The sequence below is a fragment of the Salvelinus alpinus genome, chromosome 12, assembly GCF_045679555.1.
Source record: "Salvelinus alpinus chromosome 12, SLU_Salpinus.1, whole genome shotgun sequence".
NCBI classification, from domain to species: Eukaryota; Metazoa; Chordata; class Actinopteri; order Salmoniformes; family Salmonidae; genus Salvelinus; species Salvelinus alpinus.
The window spans coordinates 21,591,830-21,604,456 of NC_092097.1; the positions used below are offsets into that span (position 1 = coordinate 21,591,830).

Here is a 12,627-nt window from a genome sequence, read left to right on the forward strand (position 1 = left end):
CTTGACAACCAGCGCCCTTCTGTATGTTGTAAAAGCGTTACATGGTCGCTGCCCATATCATTGCATACTGCAGAAAATACACGAGAGTTCAGGGGCCTTGCTTTAACAAAGTTAACCATTTTCACTGTAGTGTCCAAGACGTCTTTCAAGCTGTCAGGTCATTCCCTTGGCAGCAAGAGCCTCTTGGTGGATGCTGCAGTGTACCCAAGTGGTGTCGGGAGCAACTGCTTGCACGCACATTACCACTCAACTATGTCTCCCTGTCATGGCTTTTGCGCCATCAGTACAGATACCCAACACATCTTGACCACCAAAGTCCATTTGATGTCACAAAGCTGTCCAGTAATTAAAAAATATCCTCTCCTGTTGTCCTGGTTTCCAGTGGTTTGCAGAAGAGGATGTCTTCCTTAATTGACCCCCCATAAACATAACGGACATATACCAGGAGCTGTGCCAGGCCCGACACGTCTGTTGACTCATCCGGCTATAATGCATAGAATTCACTGGCTTGTATGTGAAGCAGTAATTGTTTCAAAACATCTCCTGCCATGTCACTGATGCGTCGTGAAACAGTGTTGTTTGATGAAAACATCATCTGTATAGTTTTTTTTGCATTTTCCAACCAGCATTGTCCCAGCCATATCCGCAGCAACAGTAGGAATTAAGTCCTCCATAATAGTATGGGGTTTGCCTGTCCTAGCCACTCGGTAGCTCACCATTAATGGTATCTGTTATTTATATACATGTCTTACTACTCTAAAGTCGTCTTAATTCTCTCTCAAAAAACTCCCGTGGCTTATTTTTCAAATTGGCATGTTTTGTTTCTAAATATCTGCACAAGAGTGAAGGTTTCATTGAGTTGTGAGATAGTACTTTTGCACATATAACACACTGTGGCTGAGGAAAGGCACAACTCCCAATATAAATTAACCCCAAATCAATGTAGTTCTCATCATATTTGTGCCTCTTCAATGGTCCAACGTCCCTGTCTGTTGTTTGATGCTTTCCCGGGTAAGGGGGCAGTAGCTCTTCGGCTGCATCAGATTCACAACTGTAAGTGTCCATGCTAGCTGGGCTAACAACAAATGTAGAATTACTGATGCTAGCATTGGAGGTGCTCGTGGAAGCAGAACAACTTGTGTAGTCGACTTTTGCAGGTGTAGTACTGCTGGTAGTAGCAGTACTACCTGTAGAGTCTCTATGGACGTGGGCCTTAGTTTTTTATTTTGACCATTTATCAATTTTCAAGCAAACGGAATGAGCAGCAGATACTGTTATGGGTGTAAGATGGCACAGTGATGCCATCTGTTGGTAAATGTTCATTACTGCAACTCATGTGTTTTACCGGGGTGCTTGAGATACCCGGAGGTATTGTGATGTACGGAACAAGACTGGTTACTCGCATCAATGGCTCTGTCTCGTCATTTAACATTCAAACAGATACGTTTGGTTAGCTGGAATTCCCGCGAGAGAGTAACGGTTAATGTGATTGGATGCTAATTATTTGACTTGACTACCTGTATTTGACATTGTGTTGTTATTTCGCTGAACACTAAATGGTTTAATTTTATTTTTGGCAGTGAAACGAGGCTACTCAGGCGAGAAAAAGAGCTCACCCAAATGTATAGCCCCGTTGGAAAATATAAATGGACTGTTTGAAAATTTGAAGATTTATATTTTATTTTTTTAAATATGTGAATCACATTTTATTTGGTGTACCCCAGTTTGGGAATACCTGGTATACAGTATACAATATGGTAATGAATTATGCATAAAAATTTAAAACACAACAATACACTTTCGTTCAGCAAGTACATTTATCTGTAATCAAAATGAAGAAATGCTGCTAGTTCTCACAGAACACTTTAAAAGACGGCAGTGAAAAACACAAATTCAAAAAGACAGCTGAACATGAGTCAGAGTTAATGTACAAAAAAACCTTAGTCTGCAAAATCTATAAAAAATGTCCCTATATAGTCTATACAAACACACACATAATATTCCTACGTTTTAAAATATTGTAATTAAAATGTATTAAAATAATATAATTCAAACGTAGGTGAAGTAAAGTAGGTGCAGCTAAAAAACAGAAGAATATACTCAAACACACATAGCTTTTTGACATTAAAACATCCCTACATCCCAGAGCCTAAGTATCAAAATGCTACTCTACTTATCACAATTCACCTGCTGGAAGTAAATTTGATAGTTAGAGTTGTGTTTCTATCAGAAATCTGAAAACAATAACAAAAGTGAAGCATGCAAGTTAATTAATTATATTATATTTAAGGTGTCAGTGTAACATATGGTCAGTGTCTTTTAGAGAATGAGATACATCGATCAATCCAATGATCAGAAATTACTTTTAAACCCATTGTTTCCTCTGGGTATATTTTGCATTCTTTCTTTTGAGGCCTTGGTGTAAGGCTAAAGGCAGTGCCTTAGCAACGTTCTCCTCCCACTCATAGCAGTGGTTCACACGGGCACAACTCAGCAGACAGTCCAGCTCCCCCTTGATATCGGTGCAGTGCTCTATCAAGGCAGCAATGGTGCTAAATTCTGTGGCAGTTCTAGTATAACAACATAAAAAATACTAATTACTACATTGCTAGAGGAAAATACATTAAACTTAAAAGCAAGTCAAATATGAATAATTGACAAGACCGCTCACCTCGAGCAGGTATTTGCCGTTGGAGGTGTTGTCTATTAGGTGGGTGACCAGTCCAGAAGAGAAACGAATTATGAGAGAGCCACAGCCAGGTCTCTTAGGATGGGGGCACAGCAGGTACGACCCCAGGACATCCTCTGCAAGCAGGGAGGAGTTGCTGTCACTGCAACACATGATAAGGATTTAGACCCTTATCTCCCGGGTGGCGCAGTGGTCTAGGGCACTGCATCGCAGTGCTAGCTGCGCCACCAGAGTCTCTGGGTTCGCGCCCAGGCTGGGCTGGGTTCGCGCCCAGGCTCTGTCGCAGCCGGCCGCAACCGGGAGATCCGTGGGGCGACGCACAATTGGCATAGCGTCGTCCGGGTTAGGGAGGGTTTGGCCGGTAGGGATATCCTTGTCTCAGTATGTAAAAAAAAAAATATATATATATATATAGAAAAAATGTTATAAAATGTATGCACTCCACTGTAAGTCGCTCTAGATAAGAGCGTCTGCTAAATGACTAAAATGTAAATGTAGAGACCACTGACAGTTCAGATGAGTTCTCATCAAGTGACAGTGGTGGAAAAAGTACTCAATTGTCATATTTGAGTAAAAGTAAAGATACCTTAATAGACAATGACTCAAAAAGTGAGTCACCCAGTAAAATACTACTTACAGTGGCAAGAAAAAGTATGTAAACCATTTGGAATTACCTGGATTTTTGCATAAATTGGTTATAGCATTTGGTCATAGCATTTCATCTGATCTTCATCTTCATCTGATCTTCAACAGACAAACACAGTGTGCTTAAACTAATAGCACACAAATTATTGTATTTTTCTTGTCTATATTGAATACATCATTTAAACATTCACAGTGTAGGTTGGAAAAAGTATGTGAACCCCTAGGCAAATGACCTCCAAAAGCGAATTGGAGTCAGGAGTCAGCTAACCTGGAGTCCAATCAACGAGACGAGATTGGAGATGTTGGTTAGAGCTGCCTTGCCCTATAAAAAACACTCACAAAATGTAAGTTTGCTATTCACAAGAAGCATTGCCTGATGTGAATCATGCCTTGAACAAAAGAGATCTCAGAAGACCTAAGATTAAGAATTGTTGACTTGCATTAAGCTGGAAAGGGTTATAAAAGTATCTCTAAAGCCTTGATGTTCATCAGTCCACAGTAAGACAAATTGTCTATAAATGGAGAAAGTTCAGTACTGTTGCTACTCTCCCTAGGAGTGGCCGTCCTGCAAAAATGACTGCAAGATCCCAGCATATCATTCTCAATGAGGTTAAAATAAATCTTAGAGTGTCAGCTAAAGACTTACAGAAATCTCTGGAACATGCTAACATCTCTGTTGACGAGTCTACGACATGTAAAACACTAAACAAGAATGGTGTTCATGGGACGAAGTTCGCAAAAGAGCACCTGGATGTTCCACAGCGCTACTGGCTAAATATTCTGTGGACAGATGAAACTACAGTTGAGTTATTTGGAAGGAACACACAAAACTGTGTGGACAAAAAAGCCACAGCACACCAACATCAAAACCTCATCCCAACTGTAAAGTATGGTGGAGGGAGCATCATGGTTTGGGGCTGCTTTGCTGCCTCAGGGCCTGTACAGCTTGCTATCATTGATGGAAAAATGAATTCCCAAGTTTATCAATACATTTTGCAGGAGAATGTAAGGCTATCTGTCTGCCAATTGAAGCTCAACAGAAGTTGGGTGATGCAGGACAGGACAACGACCCAAAACACAGAGGTAAATCAACAACAGAATGACTTCAACAGAAGAAAATACACCTCCTAGAGTAGCCCAGTCAGAGTCCTGACCTCAACCAGATTGGGATGCTGTGGCATGACCTCAAGAGAATGGTTCACACCAGACATCCCAAGAATATTGCTGAACTGAAACAGTTTTGTAAAGAGGAATGGTCCAAAATTCCTCCTGACCATTGTGCAGGTCTGATCCGCAACTACAGAAAACGTTTGGTTGAAGTTATTGCTGCCAAAGGAGGGTCAACCAGTTATTAAATCCAAGGATTCACATACTTTTCCCACCTTGCACTGTGAATGTTTACACGGTGTGTTCAATGAAGACATGAAAAAGCATAATTGTTTGTGTGTTATTAGTTTAAGCAGACTGTTTGTCTATTGTTGTGACTGAAGATCAGATCAGATTTGATGACCAATTCATACAGAAATCCAGGTAATTCCAAAGGGTTCACATACTTTTTCTTGCCACTGTAAGTAAAAGTCTAAAAGTATTTTGTTTTAAACATACTTAAGTATCAAAAGTAAATGGAATTGCTCAAATATAAAAGTATAAATCATTTCAAATTCCTTATTTTAAGCAAACCAGAAGGCCCAATAATAATTATATATATTTAAATTTACATATAGCCAGGGGCACACTCCAACACTCAGACATAATTTACAAACAAAGCATTTGTGTTTAGTGAGTCCACCAGATCAAAAGCAGTAGGGATGACCAGGGATGTTCTCCTGATAAGTGCGTGAATTGGACCATTTTCCTGTCAAAATGTAACGTGTACTTTTGGGTGTCAGGGAAAATGGAGTAAACTGTACATTATTTTCTTTAGGAATGTAGTGAAGTAAAAGTTGGCAATAAAATAAATAGTAAAGTACAGATACCCCCCCAAAAATACTTTAGTAGTACTTTAAAGTATTTTTACTTAAGTACTTTACACCACTGTCAAGTGAACACTCCATAAAATACACTAGAGACTAGCATCAGTGTGAGTGAGGTAAATGCAAGAGAGAGGACTCACGTGGCAATGCCAGCCCAACACCACACTGCTTGAGCCAGAGCTTCTTCTGTTTCAGCAAGGCTCGGGGCCCGGGCTCTCCTCACTGGCATTTTGTCCTGCCCCTTTCCTGTTTCACACACAAGAAGAGAGATTCCTTAGCATCTTGTGATGATCCCATTCCAAGTGGTCCCTCTAGGGAATTATTTCAACATTACCTAATGAATTGTTTCACTCTTGAAAGTGCTCTCTGCACACTTGGCCCACCTTCTGGAGAGTTTAGCTGATCCTGGAGGTGACGTTGTTTGTGAGGGCTGTAAGTGAAGGAGCGATAGGCCCCTGAGCGCAGTACTTTGTTGCGGATGGCTCTCTTGCGCACCAGGGAAGGAGAGGAAGTGAAGACCTCCTCTTGGCTGCTTGGTTGTTCCTCAGTTGTTGTTCCATTGTTCTTCAATGGGAAGACCTACAATAAAGACCCATAGAAAGTATTAACTGGCCAACTGCTAGGCCAGCAAAATGTACGGGCTCAGCAAAGCAAATAAAAATAGCACAGTGAAATAATACTTTCACAATTCAGTTAAAACTTAAACACAAGTTTGTCCTGACCTTTTCCCCTGGGAGTAAGCCCTGAGTGGGGGCCCTTCGGAATGACACAAGGGCACTGACACTGAGAGGGAAGCCCTGGTTGAGGAGGGAGGGGGCACGGCTGGGCAGTGGGCCGACAGACTCATCCTGCGCCTCCTCTGGGTGCTTTGCCAGGTAGGACAGCTGGAAACAGCGGCACAGCAACAGGTTCAGGAACTGGGCCTGGGAGAAAACAACATACCAACAGAGAGACAAATCAGACACAAGAAACTGCAGCTTAACAGACACACAGAGGAAATTTGTTGACAATCATCTTGGGAGATAAAGATCCAATACAGGTTCTTACTGCTCTGGCATGCCTAGCCTTGAAAAGGTGGCAGTATAGCTGGGCATCAGGGCTGCCGGGGTTGTGGGAAACAAAGGCGAACTGGGCTTCCAAGGGGTGGGCAGTGGAAAGGGAGACCCTTCGTAGAGCATGGGCCATGAGGAGGGTCTACAGACAAGGAAGGGGAAAGTAATTCACAAAAGGAAAGAAATTATGTTGTTGACTTTTAAGACTGGGAATTTAAACTCTTACCGTCTCATCTTCATCATACATCTTCACCCCTTTGATGGAAAATTTAAGGGACACAGACCTCCTTTTCTTGCATGTCTGTGAAAAAGACATTTCAACACCTCAGGCAAAGCTTTTTGTGTTTGCCTTCTTTGACTTTGGACTGTCTAGAAATTCCACATCTCCACCATAATAAGTTGTGAACAGTCAAAATCTGTTTTAATGTACTGCTGCTGCTTTCTAACCTGTCATTACCAGCACCTACTTTGAGAGACTTTAGCTGTGTGTGCAACTGCTGCATCTGATCGTCCAAACAGCAGTCGTCCACGTGAAAAGAGCCAACATACTATATAAACAAGAAAGACTATGTTACACATACTATAAATTGTTGATTATAGATAAACACATAATGTAACCAATTAACAAGGTCTTAAAAGGGGCAGATTATAAGGGAAGTAAAGTCCACACAGATTTCATCCTCTTAGGACACACTTTTTTTTTTCAAACTAATATACTGAACAAAAATATAAACGCAACACGCAACAATTTCAAAGATTTTACTGAGTTACAGTTCATATACGGAAATCAGACAATTTAAATAAATCTAATCTAATCTATGGATTTCACATGACTTGGAACACAGATGTGTTGGTCACGGATAACTTTTTTTTTTAAAGGTAGGGGCATGGATCAGAAAACCAGTCAGCATATGGTGTGACATCTCCTTCGCATAGAGTTTATCAGGCTGTTGTTTGTGGCCTGTGAAATGTTGTCCCACTCCTCTTCAATGGCTGTGAGAAGTTGCTGGATATTTTCAGGAACTGGAACACGATGTCATACACATCGATCCAGAGCATCCCAAACATGCTCAATGGGAGACATGTCTGGTGAGTATGCAGGGCATGGAAAAACTGGGACATTTTCAACTTCCAGGAATTGTGTATATATCCTTGCGACATGTGGCTGTGCATTACCATGCTGAAACATGAAGTGATGGTGGCGGATGAATGGCACGACAATGGGCCTCAGGATCTCGTCACGGTATCTCTGTGCATTCAAATTGCCATCGATAAAATGCAATTGTGTTCGTTGTCCGTAGCTTATACCTGCCCATACCATAATCCCACCACCATGGGCACTCTGTTCACAACGTTGAAGTCAGCAAATTGCTCGCCCACACGATACCAATCACGTGGGCTGTGGTTGTGAGGCTGGATGGACGTACTGCCAAATTCTCTGAAACAACGTTGGAGGCGGCTTATGGTACAAAGTGGCCTACAAAGTACATTATTTTAGAGTGCACATTACACAGGTGCACCACATTTTAGAGTGGTGCATCTGTGTAATGATCATGCTGTGTAATCAGCTTCCTGTCAGGTGAATGAATTATCTTGGCAAAGGAGAAATGCACACTAATAGGGATTTAAATAAATGTGTGCACAGAATTTGAGAGAAATAAGCTTTTTGTGCGTATGGAACATTTCTGGGGTCTTTTCTTTCAGCTCATGAAACACAGGACCAGCACTTTACATGTGTTTATATTTTTGTTCAGTGTAGTAACCAACTCCTATATGGGGAGGAAGATGTGTTTTGCTCTGTCAGTGGATATGGCTTACCTCAGCTGACCTTGTAACTGTGCCATCCTCCCTGACTGGTGTCTCACCCATCATTCTCACTCCTGAGTTAGCCTACTTCTTTATGCTGCTGTTTCTGGAGGAGTTCCCCTGAGTTCTGCAGAATCAGAATATAGCAGAGAGCTTTACAGCACCCAGCATGATCAACATTAGACATGTGAATGATGTGTCATATGCACTGGCCGGAAGTGTTATTTTCCCCATGTGAAAAAATGCTTTTGTAGGCAGGTAGAAGTGATAAAATGAGCTGTGAACAATTCAAACCTTTTCATTTTAAGCTAGAAACAGGTATGTTTGGTGAAATGGTGTAAGGTACTTAAGGAAAAATACTTTAAAGTACTATTTAAGTCATTTTACTTCACTACAATCCTAAAGAAAATAATATACAGGACTTTTTACTCCATACATTTTCCCCTCACACCCAAAAGTATTTCTTACATTTTGAATGCTTAGCAGGACTGGAATATTGGAGGAGTCCTGCTGCAACATCATCTATCAGAGCAGTCATCCCTCAGGGTCTACAATGTCATCTCTCAGAGCAGTCATCCCTCAGGGTCTACAATGTCATCTCTCAGAGCAGTCATCCCTCAGGGTCTACAATGTCATCTCTCAGGAAAAGTGGGGGTTTCGAAAGGAGTGGACGTTTTGAAAGGAACCATATAAGGAGAGGTGTGGGTTTCGAAAGGTGCCACTCAAGATGTCAGTCATGGTCTGCAGAGATGACAGTAAGGAATTTTAGTTATCCCCCCAAAAATGTCTATTCACTCATTGTGAGCTGTGTCTTTGAACGTTACCTACTGGTGACCATGTATGTAACGTTACGTTTTTCGTAAATGTAAATACTAGCTAATGTTAGATACCTGAACTTGAACAATGCATTATTTATTATTGAATATTTTAAATAATAATAATAATAATTGAAATATCAAGTCATTGCGGTTCTAGCAGTTATGGAATTCCAGCACTTCTAGTGTTAAAAGACTCCTTTGAATCGGCACTTCTCCTTATATGGTTCCTTTCAAAATCCCCACTTCTCCTTATATGGTTCCTTTCAAAATCGCCACTTCTCCTTATATGGTTCCTTTCAAAATCCCCACTTCTCCTTATATGGTTCCTTTCAAAATCCGCACTTCTCCTTATATGGTTCCTTTCAAAATCTCCACTTCTCCTTATATGGTTCCTTTCGACACCTCCACTTTTCCTGAGAGATTCACTGCACTGAGAGATGACATATCAGTAGGTGGCAGCATAGAGACCCTGAGGGATGACTGCACTAAGAGATGATGTCGCAGCTGGATCCTATTGGAAAATTGTCCAATTCATGCACTTATCAAGAGAATATCCCTGGTCTTCCCTACTACCTCTGATCTGGCAGTGTCACTAAACACAAATTATGTCTGAGTGTTGAAGTGTGCCCTTGGCTATCCATTAAAAAAAAATCAAAAAGGAAATTGTGCCGTCTGATTTGCTTAATATAAGGATTTTGAAATTATTTATACTTTTGATACTTAAGTATATTTGAGCAATTACATTTACTTTGATACTTAAGTACATTTAAAACCAAACTCTTTTAGACTTTACTCAAGTGGTATTTTACTAGGTGACTTTCACTTTTACTTGAGTCATTTTCTATAAAAGGTATCTTTACTTTTACTCAAGTATGCAATTGGGTACTTTTTCCACCACTGGTATGGTGGTAGATGTCTTCAGCAATTTCCAAAATTCGAGACTGTCAGGTCATTATCTGCCCCTTCTCCTCTTGGCCATATTATGAAAAGGTTATGTGCACCTGCAATCTAATAGGTTGTTGCGTTGTTGTGTTTGAATCTTCTAATTAATTACATGCCACACATTTTCAGTAGCATACAAATCACTATTACTGGTGTGGATTTAACCAGATGTAAAAATGTATTCCATAGTCTACATCATTCAGAGCATGCAGGTATCACCCATTAGTCTGCAGGGTTGGGTAGGTTACTTTCTAAATGTAATCAGTTACAGTTACTAGTTAGCTTTCCAAAATTGTAATCGGTAAAGTAACTTTTGGATTAACCGAACTCAGTAACGTAATCTGATTACATGCAGTTACTTTTAGATTACTTTCCCCTTAAAAGGCATTAGAAGAAGACAAAAATGTATGTTACCAATTGAACTACATCTATTGCAGGATAAATCAATGTTAAAGTTTACATAGCTGGCCATATATGGATGTTAAATGTTACTTTATGGGTTGGTTATGTAGGCTTCTTCTAACCCATCTCTTCCCCACTACATATAATAATACGATTAAATTATATATTTACATTAAAAACCAAAGTCTATCAGAATTCCAGTCATTCCAATAAATGTTATACCCCTTGATCTTCAAGAATAGGATTTGGAAATATGGAAGTATAGATTAGCCAAATTGTTTTGCTTGAGCCTAATCCCAAAACGAAGGATTTATTAGCCAGCCCTACTCTGTTGTTAATGATTTTGTTGTCATGGAGGACTGATTGGGCTCATTGATTCGAGTTGAAAAATAAATGCTGCGCTCATGGAATGGCGTGCTTTGAGCACTACTGAAAAGTACTATTTACATGTGAAAAATGAATACCATATGCTGCATTTGCTATTGGCCTATTGTTTACCTTTTTGTTGGTGACACTTTGATATCTTGATAGCAGTTTAAAGGGCAAATCCACCGATGAAACAATAACAAAATCGTTTCGCCGCCTCTGTTTTGGTAGGCTGAGGGATGGGCCTGGAGAAATGTAACCACTCTCAGATTAATAGACAGAGATATGGATGCAAGGACTGACCATCCATGATATCAAAATGATTGTTTTAACCATATTATGAGGCTATACGTGTTTGTTTACATTTACAATGTTTACAAACATTGGATAAAAACAAGGTTATATTTTGGGTTCTCATGGAGTGTGAAAGTTGAACTAAGCTCATGAGTTCATCATTTATAAGTCAAAAATTGGATGTAGCAGCAACAGATTTCCCCTTTAAGTCTATCAAAAGTGTGCGAGTAGGAACGTGTCCATTACGCCTATGGGTCCATTTGTATTCCATAGGCTGGGATCCGCACCATGCAGCTGTTGCAAGAGCGCATTTTTCACTGGCTGTCCACTGGTTTCAAAAACAATGATTGATAGGCAGCTTAAACTTCTTGAATGCAACCATTATCGGGTTCAAATACACGTTAAGATTTGTGAACAGCCATCCACAACAACCACAATCCGTAAAGTGCAAATAGCTAAATGAGAGAGCAGCAGTGTGATTCACATCAATGCGCTATGTAGATATCAATAATAAGTGATATCCGTATCGCCGTAGACTACACTGCTGTCATCCTTACCTCCAAGCGTTTATTCAAATTGGATAATCTTTGGATGCTGACAACAGTCGCACCATTGGAAGACATACATTGGATTGTAGCCCACAAAAGCCTATTCCTGCTCTTCTCCCGCGATCGATCAAACACATTTCGTGTGTCATCATAGTGGTCTCTGATTTGTGGTCAGACTCGCTCAGGTGGAACAAACTTAAATGTGTGCCTTTTTTCAATGCTGATTTGAATGTCATTGAGAAAACAGAGAAGTGTCAAAGATTGTTTTTTGCAAACATCCTTTCTGAATTTAAAAGTAATCCTTGAAGTAATCATCTAGTTTTTCAAAAGTATCTAATCTGGTTACAATATTTTTGCTGGTAACAGATAAGGACCGTTTTTGTAATCTTACATGTAACGGATTACATGTAATCCGTTAGTCCCCAAACCTGTTAGTCTGTTCTATGAGCGCAAACATTTATGCAAGGATTCAGTTAAACGCAGGTACAGCTTTGGCAAAGTAAACATGTCAATAAATCAATGCTAATCAAATCTCTTACTTTAGGGCCACAACAACGCTCTTTTCACTTCCGCACTCTTGTACTCCGGACCCCGTTCCACTGTTCCAAACTCTGATTTCCCCTCCCAGTCAAAGGTATCTCATGTCAAATTGACGCCCGCCCCGACTCATTTCAGAGTTGGCTATTCACCGGTGTGTTTGGGCGGGACTAGAAACGTTTACCTTTCGAGACATATTTGAGATTATGAAAACACGTTTTTACGCACGATGCGGCGATATAAATCAGCCCATACGCAAAGGCATTTCTGTAGCCCATATTGATGGTCCATACACTCATTGCGTAACATAGGTGTAGACCTAGATATTCTGTTGCAAAAGGTTTTTTAAACGGAACGAAATGACATACCTGCATTTGTCTGAAAGACACTAGTTTTAACTAATGATTTGCACAGGATTTGAGATGCATAACATGTTTACTTATGCCAATGTTGAGCATGTTGATGAACAAGGGGGAAATTATGAAATTAACATACATTTAAATTCAGGATGGATGGGCTGCTGCAAATCAGTGAAGGGTATACATGTTATGCATC

The 12,627-nt window shown here is 40.3% G+C and overlaps 1 pseudogene; it reads right to left on the reverse strand.

Moving 5' to 3' along the window:
- Positions 1-1,664: 1,664 nt before the first annotated feature.
- Positions 1,665-12,178, reverse strand: LOC139535679 (SH2 domain-containing protein 5-like; annotated as a pseudogene).
- Positions 12,179-12,627: the final 449 nt, after the last annotated feature.